The sequence below is a fragment of the Phyllobates terribilis genome, unplaced genomic scaffold, assembly GCF_046119375.1.
Source record: "Phyllobates terribilis strain yellow unplaced genomic scaffold, ASM4611937v1 Scaffold_4__5_contigs__length_816908805, whole genome shotgun sequence".
In the NCBI taxonomy this organism is placed as follows: domain Eukaryota; kingdom Metazoa; phylum Chordata; class Amphibia; order Anura; family Dendrobatidae; genus Phyllobates; species Phyllobates terribilis.
The window spans coordinates 280,944,458-280,963,380 of NW_027362764.1; the positions used below are offsets into that span (position 1 = coordinate 280,944,458).

At 41.3% G+C, this 18,923-nt stretch overlaps 1 protein-coding gene across 6 annotated transcripts in view; it reads right to left on the reverse strand.

The window, feature by feature from the left end:
* Positions 1 to 18,923, reverse strand: part of BBS9 (Bardet-Biedl syndrome 9) — a 590,293-nt gene that overhangs the window by 381,811 nt on the left and 189,559 nt on the right. The gene's annotated exons all lie outside the window — the stretch shown is intronic.

Consider the following 18,923-nt stretch of genomic DNA (forward strand, 5'->3'; position numbering starts at 1 on the left):
CCAGCAGGCATTTGAAGGAGACTCACTACAGCAGCATTGATTGCAGCTGGGCGAGGCTGGACCTCGTCTAGCACAGAGAGAGAGAGAATTAACTCCCTCACTGCCGAAAACACAAAGCACCAAAAAGTCAGCTGCGAGAAGTCAGGCTGTGTAATCGTGACGATCTTCGTGGCGACACACCCGTGACAGGAGGGCATTAATCACAGAGGCAGCACAAAGACCAAAGGTAACCCTGAAGGAGGTGCAGAGTTCACAAGCAGAGACTGGAGTATCTGTGCATATGACCACAAAAAGCCATACACTGCATAGAGGTGGCCTTTATGGAAGAGTGGGCAGACAAAAGCCTTTACTTACACATACAAATTGTAAGGCTCGTTTTGAGTTTGCCAAAAGACACAAGGGAGACTCCCCAAATGTATGGAGGAAGGTGCTCTGGTAAGATGAGACCAAAATTTAACTTTTTGGCCACAAAGGTAAATGCTATGTCTGGATCCAAACCAACACAGCTCATCACCGCAAGAACACCATCCACACAGTGAAACATGGTGGTGGCAGCATCATGCTGTGGGGATGTTTTTTGGCAGCAAGGACAGGGAAAATGATCCGAGTTGAGAGGAAGATGGATGGTGTGAAATACAGGGATATTCATGAGCAAAACCTGTTTTAATATGTCAGTGATTTGAGACTGAGACGGAGGTTCACCTTCCAACAAGACAATGACCCAAAGCATACTGCTAAAGCAACACTCAAATGGTTTAAAGGGAAACGTGTAAATGTTTTGGAGTGGTCTAGTCAAAGCCCAGACCTTAATCCAATTGAGAATCTGTGGCCAGACTTGAAGATTGCTGTTCACCAGAGGAAACCATCTATCACGAAGGAACTGGAGCAATTTTGCTTTGAAGAATGGGCAACAATCCAATTGGCAAGATGTGAAAAGCTCATAGAGACCTATCCAAAGCTACTTGCAGCTGCAATTGTCGCAAAAGGAGGTTCTAAAAAGTACTGACTTTAAGGGGGTGAATAGTTATGCACGCTGAAGTTTTCAGTTATTTTGTCCTATTTGTTGTTTGCTTCACACTAACAAGAAAACAAAATTTTCACAGTTGTAAGTATGTTTTTTACATGAATTTATGCAAACCCTCAAAAACACCAGTAAAATTCCAGGTTGTGAGGTAGCAAAACACGAAAAATGCCAAGGAAGGGTGAATACTTTCGAAAGCCACTGTACCTAGCAGTGTAAAGAACACGGATCAGTCTTTATGCCTCTAAAGCACGTCTATTGAAAAGTTAGCATCTGAGTGTGTTCTATCCTAAGCGTAACTACTATGTGTTATCATAGCAAAATAATTTTTCCTTTGAAAACGGGTGTGAATTGTTATGCACACTGAAGTTTCCAGTTATTTTGTCCTATTTGCTGTTTGCTTCACAATAAAAAGCACTTATCCATTAAAAGGTATCAACCACTGAGGACTCTCAAATGTTAATATTTTCCCTTGAAAACAAAAAACAAAATAAATATCGGCATCCAGCAATAACATAATTACCCACGCCAGTGTTTTATTTTATTCCACCATTTGACAGCTATGAGTAAAGTAAGTTCAGGGTGTGCATTAAAATACCTTTTGCAGCCTTCTGCTGTTTTCAGCATAGCTCCAATACCCTCCTGTATCACGTGATTGCAGATGTAATCAGCCGGCACAGCATTTTCTGTTTTCAGTAAGTCACTTTCTCAATGTAAGTGAACAAGACTCAGGACGAGACTCTCATAGACTTACATTTAAGGCCGGAATCACACTGCCATTATTTTCTCTCATGCAAGAAAATCAGACTGATTATGTCAATGACACTAGTCTCAAACTCTGGCAGAATGTGATCTGAGAGTCACCTTACTGTGATCCGATTCTCTCGCATGAAAGAATAGCAGCAAAGGTGCGGAGAAGAGGGAGAGCTTAATTTCTCCATCTTCTCCATTGTCTCTTTGTGCGTACACTGGAGTGCAGTCTGATGTTACACTCACACCCATTGGGTGCACGTGATCAGATTATAATATATATATTATTATAATTATCAGAGGCACTAGCACCATGCTGCGATTGTTTTTTTATGCCGAATCAGCATGAGAAACTAATCCCAGATCTGCACTGCCCCAAAATATAACATTGAGCCGAGCGCTATCTGATAAGACATTGGATAGCACTCGGTCGTGTTACACGCCAGTGTGAGAAAGTCCTAAGAAAGAAACTAACGCTTTGTGGTGTGAGCCGGCAACAAAAAGCTGCAACCACATGACGGAAGAGGGACCGGAACAGCACTGGAAACGGCAGAAAATGGCAACCAGCATTTTAATGCATGCACGGTACGTTAATGACAACAAATGATTAAATAAAAAAAAGCTGGGATGGGGTTTAAAGCATCACTCCATGTATTTTTTTTTTAAATTTCACCCCCAGAGTGTTGTTACTAATGTCTGTTCTCTGCCTGAAGTAAAATACCTACCAGTCACCGTCTTCTGCACTTGACGGCGCCGCTCTGGTCCTGTTCAACCATTTTGTGACCGCAGCTCCTGGGTTACCGGAGGTTACAGCTAATGGTCACTCATTCTCAATACAAATCTATGAGAGCTGGCCTCATTCTGACTCCTAGACTTACATTGAGAAGTGATTTCCGATCCGCCCAACAAACACTGCAGCGAAGCGGTTATTCACAAGTAGAAGACGACTGGAGCAGCACTGAGAACAGCAGATGATGGTAGCCAGTAAACATTTTACTACAGGCAAGAAACATACATTGATATCACTCCGGCAGTAAAATAAAAAATAAAATACACCGGAGTGGCGCTTAAAATAAATTAGGAAAAGTATACTAATTTTCTTATATTTTGCCCCTTTGTTGATTTAAACTAACCCAGAATATTAATCATTTATTCCTTTTGAGTTATTTTCCTTTTTATAGCAATATCAAATAAAAACATCTATTTCAAGTCCACAGCCGAAGAAAAATAGTGCCCATTACAGAGATAAACGGGTCTGCATCTTTCTTAACTGGTATGCCTCCTTTGCACGTCCAGTTGGGTGGTTGTGCATCAATTGGGGGCAAACTTTTCTTTGTGATATTTTTTGGTAAGAGCAGAATTTAAAATATAGTTCTTGTTAATTTCCCTTTTATTCTTCCAAAACGGCTACTGTGTCTCTACCCCATGCTATTTCTGTATTATAACAGCCACCTAGTCATGTCTTTCAGATATTTATATAGTTTTAAAATCAAGCTTTATTCTGCACTTGTGTTATGTAATTATCTCAGGACTAGTCCGGCGCTGTATTGATTCCCCAAGTCTACATTGCCTACCCCACATTATGGGAAGTTGGGTCATGTGATCCCCAGTCTGACAACCAGTTCAGTACATGCATTAATGCATAGAAGGGATGTCGGTCTACATGCTGACATCATCACGTATTCACCAAGACAGACCAATATCATTTAGGTTCTTTGTGATAGAAACGCACCTCACCACCATGCCTGACATCACTATTACGTCAGAAGGATCATGAGATACAGATCCGCACTTGCACCAAAGCAACGTTCCGCGCCCCCTCGAGAGACACATAAGGTCAGCTTCGCACAGTTTTACACAGACACCCCCTGTCCACACGAGGCTAGGAAGGCATAGGGAGTGAGAGGATGTGGCCCACACAGTCACTGACGTGGAATCACACTTGCTCACACCCCTGACAGGCTGAGAGGCCCCTTTCACTAGCCCCAGTGAAAAAGAAACTTATCGGCCCGGTAGAGGCGTCACCAGTTCCTCATTCGATATAAGCCCGATCCGTTAGCGGGAATTATATCAGGCCACAAACTAGCCTCGGCAACATGGAAAATTAAACCTAGAAAAGGACATGTGGAGTCGTGGATCAAGATAAAGGAGCAACCCAAGGTTAAATTAGATATTTAACCTCTTTCCGGCCCAAGGCGTACTAATCCGTATCTGTGCCCTGGGCCTTATGGGCCAGATACGTATTAGTACGCCTTGGCGATTTCGCCCACACACAAGCAGTGCGGGCGAGATCGCCGCCGAGTGTCAGCTGATTGTCACAGCTGACAGCCGGTGCTATGTGCAGGGAGCGGTCATGAGGAGTGGGCCAAAATACCTGTCGAGAGGTGCAGAAGTCTCATTCACAGCTACAGGAATCATTTGATTGCAGTGATTGCTTCAAAAGGTTGTTCAACAAAATATTAAGTTAAGAGTACCATCATTTCTGTCCAGGCCTATTTCATGAGTTTAATTTTTTTTAAAAAATCTATGGAAGCAGGGTTGTAAAGCAATGTCTGACTTTCGTTTGTTCATTTTCATAGATTTTTATTTTATGATTACTTTTGTCAGATTCAAGTTATTTCTGTAACCACTGTGGGTTTTTCTTTCATTAAACGAGGGCTACCAACAATTTTGACCACGTGTGTACACGATGTACGGCTAGGACGTATAGTATTTCCATAACTCCTTATGAAATCATAGCTGTCTGAACAAAGGACTAAGACACTAAGACCGCATCACTTAGATCCACATGGGGTCTTCCTGTAGGAGATGGATTCCAGCTAGCGAGTGGGGGTCTGAGTCTTGACTGAAAGGCGAGACCACCTGCAGAGCCAGGTGTCTTGTTAAACTGCAAATACTGAAGGATGATTGTAAGTTGCCATTACATCCCCCATCCTTCACACCCTTAATGTAGTTACTTAGTGGGAAAGAAAAGTAAGGTTCAGTGCCATCATGGCACCAGGCAGTGTCCCTGCATTATCGTGAGTCCATTACTCAACCACAGAAAAGCCGGTTTTTGGTCACATCAACAGTCAAACTGTGTCGTTTATAAAACCTGACTGTCATTGCACACAAAATCCTACTCACCTTCAGCTAAGCCAACGTGTGCATGATTTTATTTGTGCACTACCCAGCGTCAGGCAAACATGGCCAAGTGGCGGCTGTGGAAAGCACGCCAAAGGTCCATTTCATTATTGAAAAAAATTATAGTAAATATGCCTTACATTTTAATCTCCTGCCTCAGATTCCACTTTAAACACCAACAGACATTTGTAATGCGCAAATTGCAATAGATTTTCAACCTGTCACATCACTAAAAAAAAAAAAGTAAAACTGCCAGCATTCTATTATAAATAGATAAGAAGGTGGCGTAAATAGTGCCATTACCAAATATAACCAAGGTTAGAAAGTGGAATAACTTTGCTCACCTTCTATTGTTGTGAGAATGAACAACTCATGTAGCTAACTTATGGAGTGCTGCAGCAGACACCAACCCACCGCGGGTGAGGACTAGTACCAAGGAAAAGATGAAGACGTGTCTCTAATTCCGCGCTCCTCCGTGTGACGAATTAAAACAGTGGATTAATAAAATAAGTAGTCAATGATAAAAACCAAGCTATTGCATATATATATATACATATATATATATACATATATATATATATATATATACACACATACATACACATACATATATACACAGATCAATTATGCTGACCAAATTGTAATGAGAAACTTGCTAGAAAAAAAAAAAAATTAAAACATTTTATAAAGAAATAAAAAAATATTTATTATATATATATATATATATATATATATATATATATATATATATATATATATATATATATATAAATCTACTATTAAATGCACACTTCTGATATTTTGTTTAATCCTTGTGGTTTTAATCAGCTAAAATCCTGTTTGTGGTGGTTAACCATGTGTCTTGATAACCCATGTTTTAAAAAAACAGTAACTATGTTATGCCTATGTGAGCTTAATCTTTTATGTAGAGGCTGTGTGGTTCTACCCACGTATTGCTTTGGACATGGACATTCTATCATATAGACTACATACTCGGTGCCGCATGACATAGAGCTATCAATTTGGAAATTTTCTCCCGTGGATACAGAAAAGAAATTATCTACAGAATGAGTGATTGAATTACAACACAGGCAATTCCTCCTGCCACATCTATTGATGCTGCTTTTAAACTTTTTGCGTTTGTTCCGGATGTTGAATAGGGAGCATGTATTCTACTAGGAGCTAAGATATTTTTTATGGTGGAAGCTCTTCTGAAAACAATAGTAGGGTCTTTTGGTATAATATCTTTTAAAACTGGGTCATTCTCCAAGACATACCAGATTTTTTTCAGGACTTGTCTAATATCTCTATATTGAAAATTAAAAGTGGTAATGAACTTCAGACCATCTCAAAAAGTATTCTCTTTTTTGTTAGTACCTGTTATTAGAGAATCCTGGCTATAGGTTTCTTTTACTTCCTCGTGGGAATCTTTAACTAGTCTTTTAGGATATTTCTGATTGGTGAACCTTTGCTTAAGAATATCCGACTGTTCGGAGAAATCTGTCTCCATGGTGCAATTCCTCCTTATCCTCTGGAACTGGTTATATGGGATGTTACTCAGCCACTTGTTATAGTGGCAGCTGCTGTAATGAATGTAGTTGTTAGCATCTACATTTTTGAAAAGGTTTTGGTGAGGATCAGATTGTCCTTTATAAACAATGTGAGATCTAGAAAACTTATAATCCCTTCATAAGTCTCAGAATTAAATGAGATCCCTCAGTTGTTGTCATTTAAAAATTGAATCAAGATGGTCGGTGAAATGATGTCTCTGTCTATAATGAAGATTAAATCATCAATATATCTTTTATAAAAGACAATGCACTTGTCAAACCTCCCTCCATAGATAAAAACTTTTTCAAAAACTCCCATAAAAATGTTTGCAAACGTAGGCACGACCTTCGACCCCATCGCAGTACCTGCCCTTAGGCACCAACAGGCATCACAGCAGCCGCAGGGGACGCTAAGACATCTGGATGGCACCGAGGTAATACAGAGCTGGAGCTTAGGCGTGATAAACACAGAAAGATTAATTAATTAATTTGATAGAAATTGAAATGAAATGACACCTTGTGCCAAGTTTGGAAGTTATCCTCTATGTTTAGAATAGGGAATACCTTCCAGATCGCTGGGGGGTCCGACTACTGGGATCCCCACCAATACCAAAGACGGAGCTCAGCGTGCCACGTGGATGAAGCAGAGATTGAGCCTGTATACCTTTGCGGCATTTGTTCTTAATGGGAGCGCCAGAGACACGCGAGCACAGTGTTCTGCTATCCACTGCAATGCCGCTGAGAATGAATGGGAGCGATGTCCAGCACTCCCATTAAGAATGACCCCCAGCTACTGGGAAGTTGTCCTCTAGCCTGTGGATGGGTGAGTACTTCCAAACCTAGAACAACCTCTTCAATAGATTATTTATGGGGGTCAGATTGCAGGGATGTCCAAAAATTTCTGAATATAGCGGTGGCCAGACTTGTGCACCACTGCTCTATTCATTCTCTATGGGACTGCAGGAAAAAGCCAAGGGCTGTACTGGGCTATCTCTGACAGTACCATAGTGAATGAATGGAGCGATGGTGTGCATGTCCAGGAACTGCTCGATTCAGGTGGGGAAATGCAGAGCCTTGTTCTTGAGAAGGATAAGAGATGACTTTTAAAGATGGGATTAACCCCTTAATAACAAGGGACTGACAAGGAAAGAAGAATGACACTATATGGGGTTAATTTTTGGTTCATATGCACTTTGAAAATAAAGGCATCCAATTCATCAAGCAAGCTATATTTATGCAATAGTGTCTGCAATCAATACAGGATTTGCTGCTGACAAATTTATATATCCCACGACAAAAGTCCATGCCAATATCCTTGCAATAAAACCCAGCAGGGATTATCACTTTTATTCAAACAATTCCAATTTATGATGAATTTTCATGTGGTTGTTTTAGTCTGAGTGGATTTACATCCTGTCACTCTGGTTTTCTCATCTCAAAATTCCTCAATTCCTAATAAGATGATTTTTTTTATCCCTCTCGCTATTTCAGCCCAGAAAATTTGCTCCACAGAGAGCAGTAGATAACCGCACTTCAGCTGAAAGTATATGTTAAATCACTGGTCATACTGCTTCCTTCCAAGTCTAATGAGACAGGATTTGTAGGTATTTAAATTTAATGAATCAAGGAAGCGCCATCGGTAAAAATGAGGATTCCCACTCAATAGTCCTCCATACTGACCGGGTGAGCAATAAATTAATGGACACAGCTACAATTCCCAAACTGGATCTTAGTTAATGAATGTTAAATAGGGTTAAGGTCTCATGTACACAGCGGACCGCTGCACACAGAGCCATATACCTGGAGATAATCTTCCATAAAAGTGAAGTAAAGACAGAAACCTACAGTATTCAACAAAGCATGCCACAGTTTACAGCTCTTTATACAATAGAAGCGCAAGATCTTTAAAAGGAACCTGTCAATTGATTCATGCTGCCCAAACCACAGGCAGCAGGAATCGGAATCTGTATGCACAATAGCAGCCAGGTATGTTTTTCTCCAAAACGCTCTGTTGTTTCAGAGAAAACTTTGTTTAAAGGGGTCGTCTGGTACCTAAAATGTATTTTCTAACTATCTATCCTTACACCCTAACCACTTTTGTAATTTTCTTTATTATACAATGCCCTATACTGTTCCCTGTCTAGGTAATTCCTACATGTGTTTATTTACTGTACTTCCTGTAATGTTTCGTTGGAGAGAAGTCTCAAACGTGACATCACAGGAGGCCTGGGTTGCACTCACTCCCCGCAACATCCATTGCCCCTCCTAGAACAAGATGTCACAGGTGGCAGTGCTGCAGTTACTCTCTAGTTTCTTGCATCTTTGTCCTCTGAAGACGTCGTGGATCCTTGGTGATAGACGCTGTGGATGATGTTGAGTGCAGCGCAGACAGTTTGCATCTACCTCCACCGCCGTAGGTTTTTGAAAGAAGACGTCAGGTGGCAGAGACAGAAGCAGTGAGTGACCCCAGGGCTACCCTGCAGCCTCTAACATCCCCCTCAAACGAGTCGCCATCAGGAGGCGGTGATAGGAGCAGTGAGTGACCCCAGAACCACCCTGCAGCTTCTAACACCACCCTCAAATGAGTCACCATCAGGAGGCAGTGATAGGAGCAGTGAGTGACCCCATGGCTGCCCTGCAGCTTCTAACAACACCCCTCAAAGGAGTCGCCATCAGGAGACGGTGATAGGAGCAGTGAGTGACCCCAGGGCCGCCCAGCAGCTTCTAACACCACCTTCAAAGGAGTCGCCATCAGGAGGCGGTGATAGGAGCAGTGAGTGACACCAACACTGCCCCCTGATGACAATTTGTTAGAGGGCAGTGATAGAAGTTGTGAGGCGGCCCCGGGAGTGTGTCTGCAAAATTTAAGTCACTTCTTGATGACCAGCTTCACAGTGTTCCATGATATAATGCTTTGAAAATGTTTTTGTACCCTTCTCCTAATTAATAACTTGCAATAAAGAGTTTCCTTTGCTGTGTTGTCAGCTGTTTAAAGAGCATGGCTTTTGCTGTTGAATGCAACTGAGAAAAGGTCAGGAAAATCCCACTAGAACGGTTACAAATTATATGGGGTTAATCAGAATCAGTACAAATGATGCCAGCTGTGTACTGACTACTATCTAACATATTTAAAGGTGATTGGCAAATTCTGAACACAACCACAGCCCCAATTATAAGAGGGTGTTCACATTTAAACTACCGTTCAAAAGTTTGGGGTCATTTAGAAATTTCATTATTTTTGAAAGAAAAGAAAATTTGTTTTCAATGAAGCTAACATTAAATGAATCAGAAATACACTCTATACATTGTTAATGTGGTAAATGACTATTCTAGCTGCAAACGTCTGGTTTTTATTGTAATATCTACACAGCGTGCAGAATTATTAGGCAAATGAGTATTTTTGATCACATGATACTTTTTGTACATGTTGTCCTCCTCCAAGCTGCATAGGCTTGAGAGCCAACTACCAATTAAGTAAATCTGGTGATGTGCATCTCTGTAATGAGGAGGGGTGTTGACTAATGACATCAACACCCTATATAAGGTGTGCTTAATTATTAGGCAACTTCCTTTCCTTTGGCAAAATGGGTCAGAAGAGAGATTTGACGGGCTCTGAAAAGTCCAAAATTGTGAGATGTCTTGCAGAGGGATGCACCAGTCTTGAAATTTCCAAACTTTTGAAGCATGATCACAGAACAATGAAGCGTTTCATGGCAAATAGCTAACAGGATCGCAAGAAGCGTGTTGGCCAAAAAAGGCGCAAAATAACTGCCCATGAATTGAGGAAAATCAAGCGTGAAGCTGCCAAGACGCCATTCGCCACCAGTTTTGCCATATTTCAGAGCTCCAACGTTACTGGAGTATCAAAAAGCACAAGGTGTGCCATACTCAGGGACATGGCCAAGGTAAGGAAGGCTGAAAAACGACCACCTTTGAACAAGAAACATAAGATAAAACGTCAAGAATAGGCCAAGAAATATCTTAAGACTGATTTTTCAAAGGTTTTGTGGACTGAGGAAATGAGAGTGACTCTTGATGGGCCAGATGGATGGGCCAGAGGCTGGATCAGTAAAGGGCAAAGAGCTCCACTCCGACTCAGACGCCAGGAAGGTGGAGGTGGAGTACTGGTATGGGCTGGTATCATCAAAGATGAACTTGTGGGACCTTTTCGGGTTGAGGATGGAGTGAAGCTCAACTCCCAGACCTACTGCCAGTTTCTGGAAGACAACTTCTTCAAGCAGTGGTACAAGAGAAATCGGTATCGTTCAAGAAAAACATGATTTTCATGCAGGACAATGCTCCATCACATGCATTCAACTACTCCACAGCGTGGCTGGCCAGTTAAGGTCTAAAAGAAGAAAAAATAATGACATGGTGCCCTTGTTCACCTAATCTGAACCCCATAGAGAACCTGTGGTCCATCATAAAATGTGAGATCTACAGGGAGGGAAAACAGTACACCTCTCAGAACAGTGTCTGGGAGGCTGTGGTGGCTGCTGAATGCAATATTGATCGAAAACAGATCAAGCAACTGACAGCATCTATGGATGGAAGGCTGTTGAGTGTCATCATAAAGAAAGGTGGCTATATTGATCACTAATATTTTTGTTTTTTGTTTTTGCATGTCAGAAATGTTTATTTCTAAATTTTGTGCACCGATATTGGTTTACCTGGTGAAAATAAACAAGTGAGATGGGATTATATTTGGTTTTTATTAAGTTGCCTAATAATTCTGCACAGTAATAGTTACCTGCACAAACAGATATCCTCCTAAGATAGTCAAATCTAAAAAAAAACCACTCCAACTTCCAAAAATATTAAGCTTGGATATTTATAAGTCTTTTGGGTTGATTGAGAACATAGTTGTTGATCAATAATAAAAATAATCCTCTAAAATACAACTTGCCTAATAATTCTGCACACAGTGTACATAGGTGTATAGAGGCCCATTTCCAACAACCACCACTCCAGTGTTTTAATGGTACATTGTGTTTGCTAACTTTGTAAGAAGGCTAATGGATGTTTAGAAAACCCTAGAAACCCTTGCACAAGTATGTTAGCCCAGCTGAAAGCGATTTGGCTCATTTGAGAAGCTATATAATTGACCTTCCTTTGAGCTAGTTGAGAATCTGGAGCATTACATTTGTTTGTTCTATGAAACTCTCAAAATGGCCAGAAAAAGAGAACTTTCATGTGAAACTCGACAGTCTATTCTTGTTCTTAGAAATGAAGGCTATTCCATGCGAGACATTGCCAAGAAACTGAAGATTTCCTACAACGGTGTGTACTACTCCTTTCAGAGGAGAGCACAAACAGGCTCTAACCAGAGTAGAAAGAGAAGTGGGAGGCCCCGCTGCACATCTGAGCAACAGGACAAGAACATTAGAGTCTCTAGTTTGAGAAATCGACGCCTCACAGCTCCTCAACTGGCAGCTTCATTAAATAGTACACGCAAAACACCAGTGTCAACATCTACAGTGAAGAGGTGACTCTGGGATGCTGGCCTTCAGGGCAAAGTGGCAAAGAAAAAGCCATATCTGAGACTGGCTAATAAAAAGAAAAGATTAATATGGGCAAAAGAACACAGACATTGGACAGAGGAAGATTGGAAAAAAGTTTTATGGACAGACTAATCAAAGTTTGAGGTGTTTGGATCACACAGAAGAACATTTGTGAGACGCAGAACAACTGAAAAGATGCTGGAAGAGTGCCTGACGCCATCTGTCAAGCATGGTGGAGGTAATGTGATGGTCTGAGGTTGCTTTGGTGCTGGTAAAGTGGGAGATTTGTACAAGGTAAATGGGATTTTGAATAAGGAAGGCTATCACTCTATTTTGCAACGCCATGCTATACCCTGTGGACAGCGCTTGATTGGAGCCAATTTCATCCTACAACAGGACAATGACCCAAAGCACACCTCCAAATTATGCATGAACTATTTAGAGAAGAAGCAGGCAGCTGGTATTCTATCTGTAATGGAGTGGCCAGCGCAGTTACCAGATCTCACCACCATTGAGCTGTTATGGGAGCAGCTTGACCGTATGGTACGCAAAAAGTGCCCATCAAGCCAATCCAACTTGTGTGAGGGGCTTCAGGAAGCATGGGGGGAAATTTCTCAAGATTACCTCAGCAAATTAACAGCTAGAATGCCAAAGGTCTGCAATGCTGGAATTGCTGCAAAGGGAGCATTCTGTGACGAAAGCAAAGTTTGAAGGAGAAAATTATTCTTTCAAATAAAAATCATTATTTCTAACCTTGTCAATGTCTGGACTATATTTTCTAATCATTTTGCAACTCATTTGATGAATAAAAGTATGAGTTTTCATGGAAAGCACAAAATTGTCTGGGTGACCCCAAACTTTTGAACGGTAGTGTGTATATAACCACATTATTTAAGTTTGTTAATTTTAAGTTTTACACATTGTATTAACCTGCATGAGGTTTATTATTTAGTTATTATAGATTTGATGTAATCACATCAAGTTCTTTTCATCTGTAAAGTGCAGACATGTACACATTCAGTTTGCATTTATAAGTGTGTTTACTGCAGTTAGTTTTCATTTATTTTCTCTTTAGAGTTTATTTATTTTACATTCAGCTTTTTAAAGGTGATTGTGTTAACAGTGTATTTATATAATGAAACATCCTTTTGGTGGCCCTCAGGATGGATGCTTCAGCATTCATCACATTTATCTGTAAAATGGTGCTTTCATGTACAAGACTCGTTCCATTTGTGTTGTCCCTTTTTTAAGAAGGTTTATTTAAAAATGAAACAGAGAACCAAACACCCAAGCATTCACAAGGCTTGTATGTAATGATAAAAGTCCTACATTGCATATGATTTATAATCAACAAAAAATGGCATTACTCAGTCATAACATTAAACCACAAGCTCAATATTGTGTAGGAACCACTCGTGCTGCCAAACAGCTTTGACCCATCAAGTCATGAACTTCACAATCCCACCTGAAACTCTTTTGAGCAATTTGTAGTACAGTAGTTTATCTGTATAACTGGAGCAGACAGGCTAGCCTTGAAGATCCATTAGTCTTGGGTGTACATGACCCTGTCATTAGCTCACTGGTTGTCCATCATTGGCCCAACTTTGGTAGGTTCTAACCAATGAATACCGAAAGTACCCCACAAAGCCTGCTGCTTTGTAGATGCTCTGGAACCAATTTTCTCACCATCACAATTTAGCCTTTATCAAAGTCGCTCAGTGTTAATGGCTGACTTGGTGAGGATTCTTTAAGCCACAGGTCTGGGTGAGCAACACGGACCGGAGGAGAAGGTGCAGCGGAGCGGCTCTGGAAAGACGACATGTAAATCAGAAAGACCCAGAACAGCTGGGTAAGCTGGACAGCAGAAAAAGAAGTGGAGTAGATAGCAGAGCTGGAGCAGAGCCAGGTACGCAGATAGACCAGGGGACAGTGACTGGATCGGAAATGTGTATCTTCTAGCACAGTTACAGTTAATCACAGGAATACAGTCTGGTATCGGCCAGCAGGGAAATGCTTAATCACAGCTATAACAGAGAAGTAAATCCAGGCTGCTATATTCCAGCAAGGAAAATGGTTAATAGCAGCAATGTAGGCAAATGTAGGACTTGAAGTGAAGAAATAGTTTACTGCAATATAACAGTGTAACAGAGGCAAAATGGACTGCATTATATTGAATGTAGAGGGCCGGTGTTAACAGGAGAGAGAACAGTTGCAAGAAGTTGCTAAGAAGTTGGTGAGGACAACACCAAGTAAACAGGACAGTTGCATCTACGTCAGGAAAAGATAAGGAGATAACAGGCACTCAGCTAAGGGAAGGAGCAGAAAATTATTTATCATTTTTTTACTTGCTTATACAGCACTATCATATTAAACAGTGATTTACAGACATCATCATCTTTACTGACCCTATTGGTTATCACAACACAATCTACATTCCCTATCAGTATGTCTTTGGAGTGTGGGAGGAAACCGGAGAACCTGGAGGAAACCCACACAAACACGGGGAGAACATACGAACTACTTGCAGATGTTGGCCTGGTGGGATTTGAACCCAGGACCCCAGAGCTGCAAGGCTGCAGTGCTAACCACTGAACTTAATACCCAAGCACCTGGCCTGTGCCAGTCGGCCTTGAAAGGCCTAGGGTAATGATCTTAAAAGAGTGTGTCGGTTACCTGAGAAACCAGATGTGGATTACTGCAATGGAAGGCAGCCAATGGCGAAGGTAGCAAGGCCGGCACTTGTCACACTCAGACCTTTATCCTCGCCGGTTTCAAAAACTGACTATTTACTTGCTGAAAAATATTTTCTATTCCTTTACATGTGCCATATAATCATTTTTAATCACTCAGCCTGGTATATTTTCTGGCTGTTCGGTTTAAACACCAATACCAAATTAATCATTAAGTACAGAGTAAATGTTTAAAATAGCTGTAATGTACCTAATGATTCAATAAAGACTGGAAGGAAAACCATCTTTCTGAAGCAGAGGAGTACATAGACGGTAGGGAGCCGTACTGCAAAGACAACCATCTGGGCCCTTTTCTTGCCGAGTAACTACCACAATGTTGAGACAACAGAATATTTTATACTCATTAAATATTTTATTATATAATTGCCAACAATCCTGGAATTATGGGATACCAAATCCTCGCTGATCCTTCTCGAAAATCTGAGGAACCAGTAATTCACAATGGTTTCTATACTCCGGGAAAAGATAAGCGCAGGGTAGAGAGTCAGAAGATGGTAAAAGGCGTAAGGAAATGGAGAAAAGGTATAGAGCTGTGTGTACTGCAAATGGATGCATGCCTCCAAAAGTTGGCAGTTATGATTCATCATCATAGGCATCTGACCTCTAAGACCACAACGACCTTTCATTATTCAAGTTATTGGGGACAGACCTGCAGTTCTTGTGCATCCAGATGGCTGGGAGCACTGCTCGAGGATCCGTGGGGTAACAAAGCTATCGATAACTATATTCCACATCACAAATAGCATACGGCATAACAGTCATGTCTAAACGAATGTACTTGTTAGGGAAAACTAAAGTACTAGTTTCCTTGGGGAAAAGAACATTATACCGCTGGCCAACTCTGATCTATTTCTGTACAGTTTTATTATAGGCTATAAGAAAGTCCTCCGCAAAGAGACAGGGTGTTTCCCCGCAGCCGAAATTTATTAATATTTTAGCAGCCAGAAGTGGCGAACATTCGAGACACAGGAAGAATTATACCTGGAGCCGTAAAAGAGAATATCTTCCTACAAAAAAAGGCTGTGCCAGCTCAAGAAGAGGAAATGCAAATGTAAAAATACTATACAGGGCAGCTCTTTATATGCCATTGGTCTGCACTGGCACAACAGCTAGAAGGAGAATTTGTAACAACATAGCCTTTTGTTCCCTAACCAAATCTATAACACAGATCAATAGCATAAAAATATATCATGTCTAAAATACAAGTATACAGGTACCGAATGAGAAAGCATTGGGCCCAGAAGGAGCAGCTACAGCCACCATTTCACTGGCACTAACAGAGGTCATCATTAGCCATGTGGCTTATACACAACAAAGAAAAACACAGAACTCACGGCGAGCTCCTGCCACTAAGGCTAGGGCTATGTGACAACACAACTTGTTGCCTGGCATAAAAAGGGAGTACATCGCAACATAAGGAAAGTGAATTTGGCCTTTTTGTGATGCACAAGCAGCCTTGACGTAAAATTAACAGGTTTGGATTTTTATGATGACTTGATGAAAATGGATGTATTTGTCATCATTTTTGTAATTAAGTTTCATTAAAAATTTTGCACCATTGGCCTTCTATAATCTGTGCTGCACTGTTTATTGCCGGTTGCAGAAATGGTTTAACTGAGAATCAGTCAGTGAGCTCATTCTAATAGAAGACCTTGTGACTCTTATCTGTCTTTTTCTCGCCTCCTCTCAGCTGATTTATGACCACAGACTACATCAAAGTTGAATGTGCAGGGAAACAAAAAGCCTGTGAAAACCAAACAGTGCAAAAATGTTTAAAGCACCGCTGGAGTGGTGTCAATAAAGTAAGTTCTGTATCACCAGTCTTATACTTTCCAGCTGCTGACTTCATCTTTTATCGGTGATGCTCCTGATAGTCTTCAGCAGTTTGAGACCGGCCGGATGGCTCCAGTGTTTGCTGGGTGATTCAGAAGTTACAACTCAATGTAAATCTATGAGACCCAGAAAGAAGCCAAAACAATACTCTTATAGACTTACACTGAGAGCTTGTGACTCTTACCTCTGACTTTCGTTCAGTCAGAAGTTGCAGTCACAAGATGGTGGAGTGCGACCGAAGCAACACGGGGAAGAGCTGAAGACAGCAGCTGGTAAATATAAGGCTGTGTTCCCACGATGCGTTTTTTAAGCGTTTCCGCAGCGGCAAAAACGCTGCAGAAACGCTTAAAAAACGCATGGTAGAAGGCCTGCCATGTCCCCCAATGATAATCCGCAAGTGCTGTGCACATGTTGCGGAAATTTCCGCTGCGGATTATCATTGCGGAAAAAAACGCAGCACTACCAATTATTTTGCGGAAGCGCTGCGTTTTTGCCGCCATTGACTTTCATTAGACCGCATGGATTACGCATCACTGTATATGTAGATGTGCATTCCATGCGTTCTAATGTGCGGATGGTGCCCGAGTCTAGAGGAGAGGAGACTCTCCTCTGGACCCAAGTACTATAGAACCTGTGAAGAAAAGAATAAAATAAAAAAAAAATATCATATTTACCTTCTGATGGCCCCCGGTGTGCTTGTCTTCGCTTGCCGATAGATCACGGTGGACTGAAAGACCTGCGCTGACATCATTTAGTCATGTGACGGCAGGTCCTTCAGTGTAGTGTACCGTGAGCTGCCGGCAGCCAGGAAGGAGCGAAGCAAGACACCGGGGGGCCATCGGAAGGCAAGTATAGATTTATTTTTTATTTTATACCATTCTTTAAGGTCACACTATATAGATCCATGCCGGTTACATGGATTTATATAGTGTGACGTAGTTGACAAGCACTTTCCAAGTGATGCTAAAATTGCTTGGAAAGCGCTTGACAACCCGCATGCGGAAATGCATGTGAAGAACGCTTCACATCCGCATGTCCCTGGCAGGAAAAACACATGTACAATCCGCATGTACAATCCGCATGCCTTTTTTCTGCCAGGGAGATGCAGAAACGCTCAGGAAAAAATCCTGAGCATTTCTGCATCGTGGGAACATAGCCTTTGGCTGTGTGCCCACTATGCGTTTTTTAAGCATTTCCGCAGAGTAATTTCCGCCGCGGAAATGCTTAAAAAACGCTTAGTAATAGGTCTGCAATGGTCCCCAATGATAATCCGCATGTGCTGTGCACATGCTGCGGAAATTTCCGCTGCGGATTATCATTGCGGAAAAATCCGCAGCATGTCCATTCATTTTGCAGAATCGCGACGTTTTAGCCACTATTGACTTGCATTGGATCGCATGACATTCGCATGACTCTATGTACACATGCGGATATTAAGCGATTCAATGCACGGATGGTATCCGGGTCTGGAGAAGAGGAGACTCTCCTCCAGACCCGGGTACCATAGTACCTGTAGTTAAAAAAGAATTAAAATAAAAAAAATATTATACTCACCTGCTGATGGCCCCCGGTCTCCTGTACGAAGCGTCCGGTGTCTTCGACGGCTCGCGGTGGTGTAAAAGGACCTTCCATGACGTCATTTAGTCATGTGACAGCGGTCGCGTGACCTGTCACATGACTAAATGACGTCATGGAAGGTCCTTTTACACCACCGCGAGCCGTGGAAGACACCGGAGAAGGAGGACGGGGGCCATGGGAAGGTAAGTATATATTTTTTTTTTTTTCTCCATTTTTATTCTTTTTTTTACTATTGATGCTGCTTTTGCAGCATCGTAACTTGGTCACACTATCTAAATCCATGAAGTTTGCATGGATTTATATAGTGTGACCAAGTTGTCAAGCACTTTTCCAAATGATCCTAAAATCGCTTGGAAAAGCGCTTGACAAACCGCATGCGAAATTGCATGTGAAAAACACTTCACAAACGATTCTACCTGGCAGAAAAAATGCATGTAAAATCCGCATGTACAATCCACATGTACAATTCGCATGCATTTTTTCTGCCAGGGAGATGCAGAAATGCTCAGGAAAAATCCGCAGCATTTCTGCATGGTGGGCACATAGCCTTATACTTGGGGCAGGGCATGTGGACCTGTGCTCTGCATATGATGACCGTGGGAAAGCACCAAATTTGGACTTCTATATGTAGCCCAATGTTGATCTACTACAATTTATGCAGAGATATATTACAAGTGTATAATAGCATAAATTGTATCATTTAATGAGCACATAGACTTTTTTTTTTATTTCTTTTAGACAAGGTAGTAAAACTAATCCCTTAAAAATAAGTTATGTGCTTAAACTAAACTCAATATACATTACATTAAATTTGTGA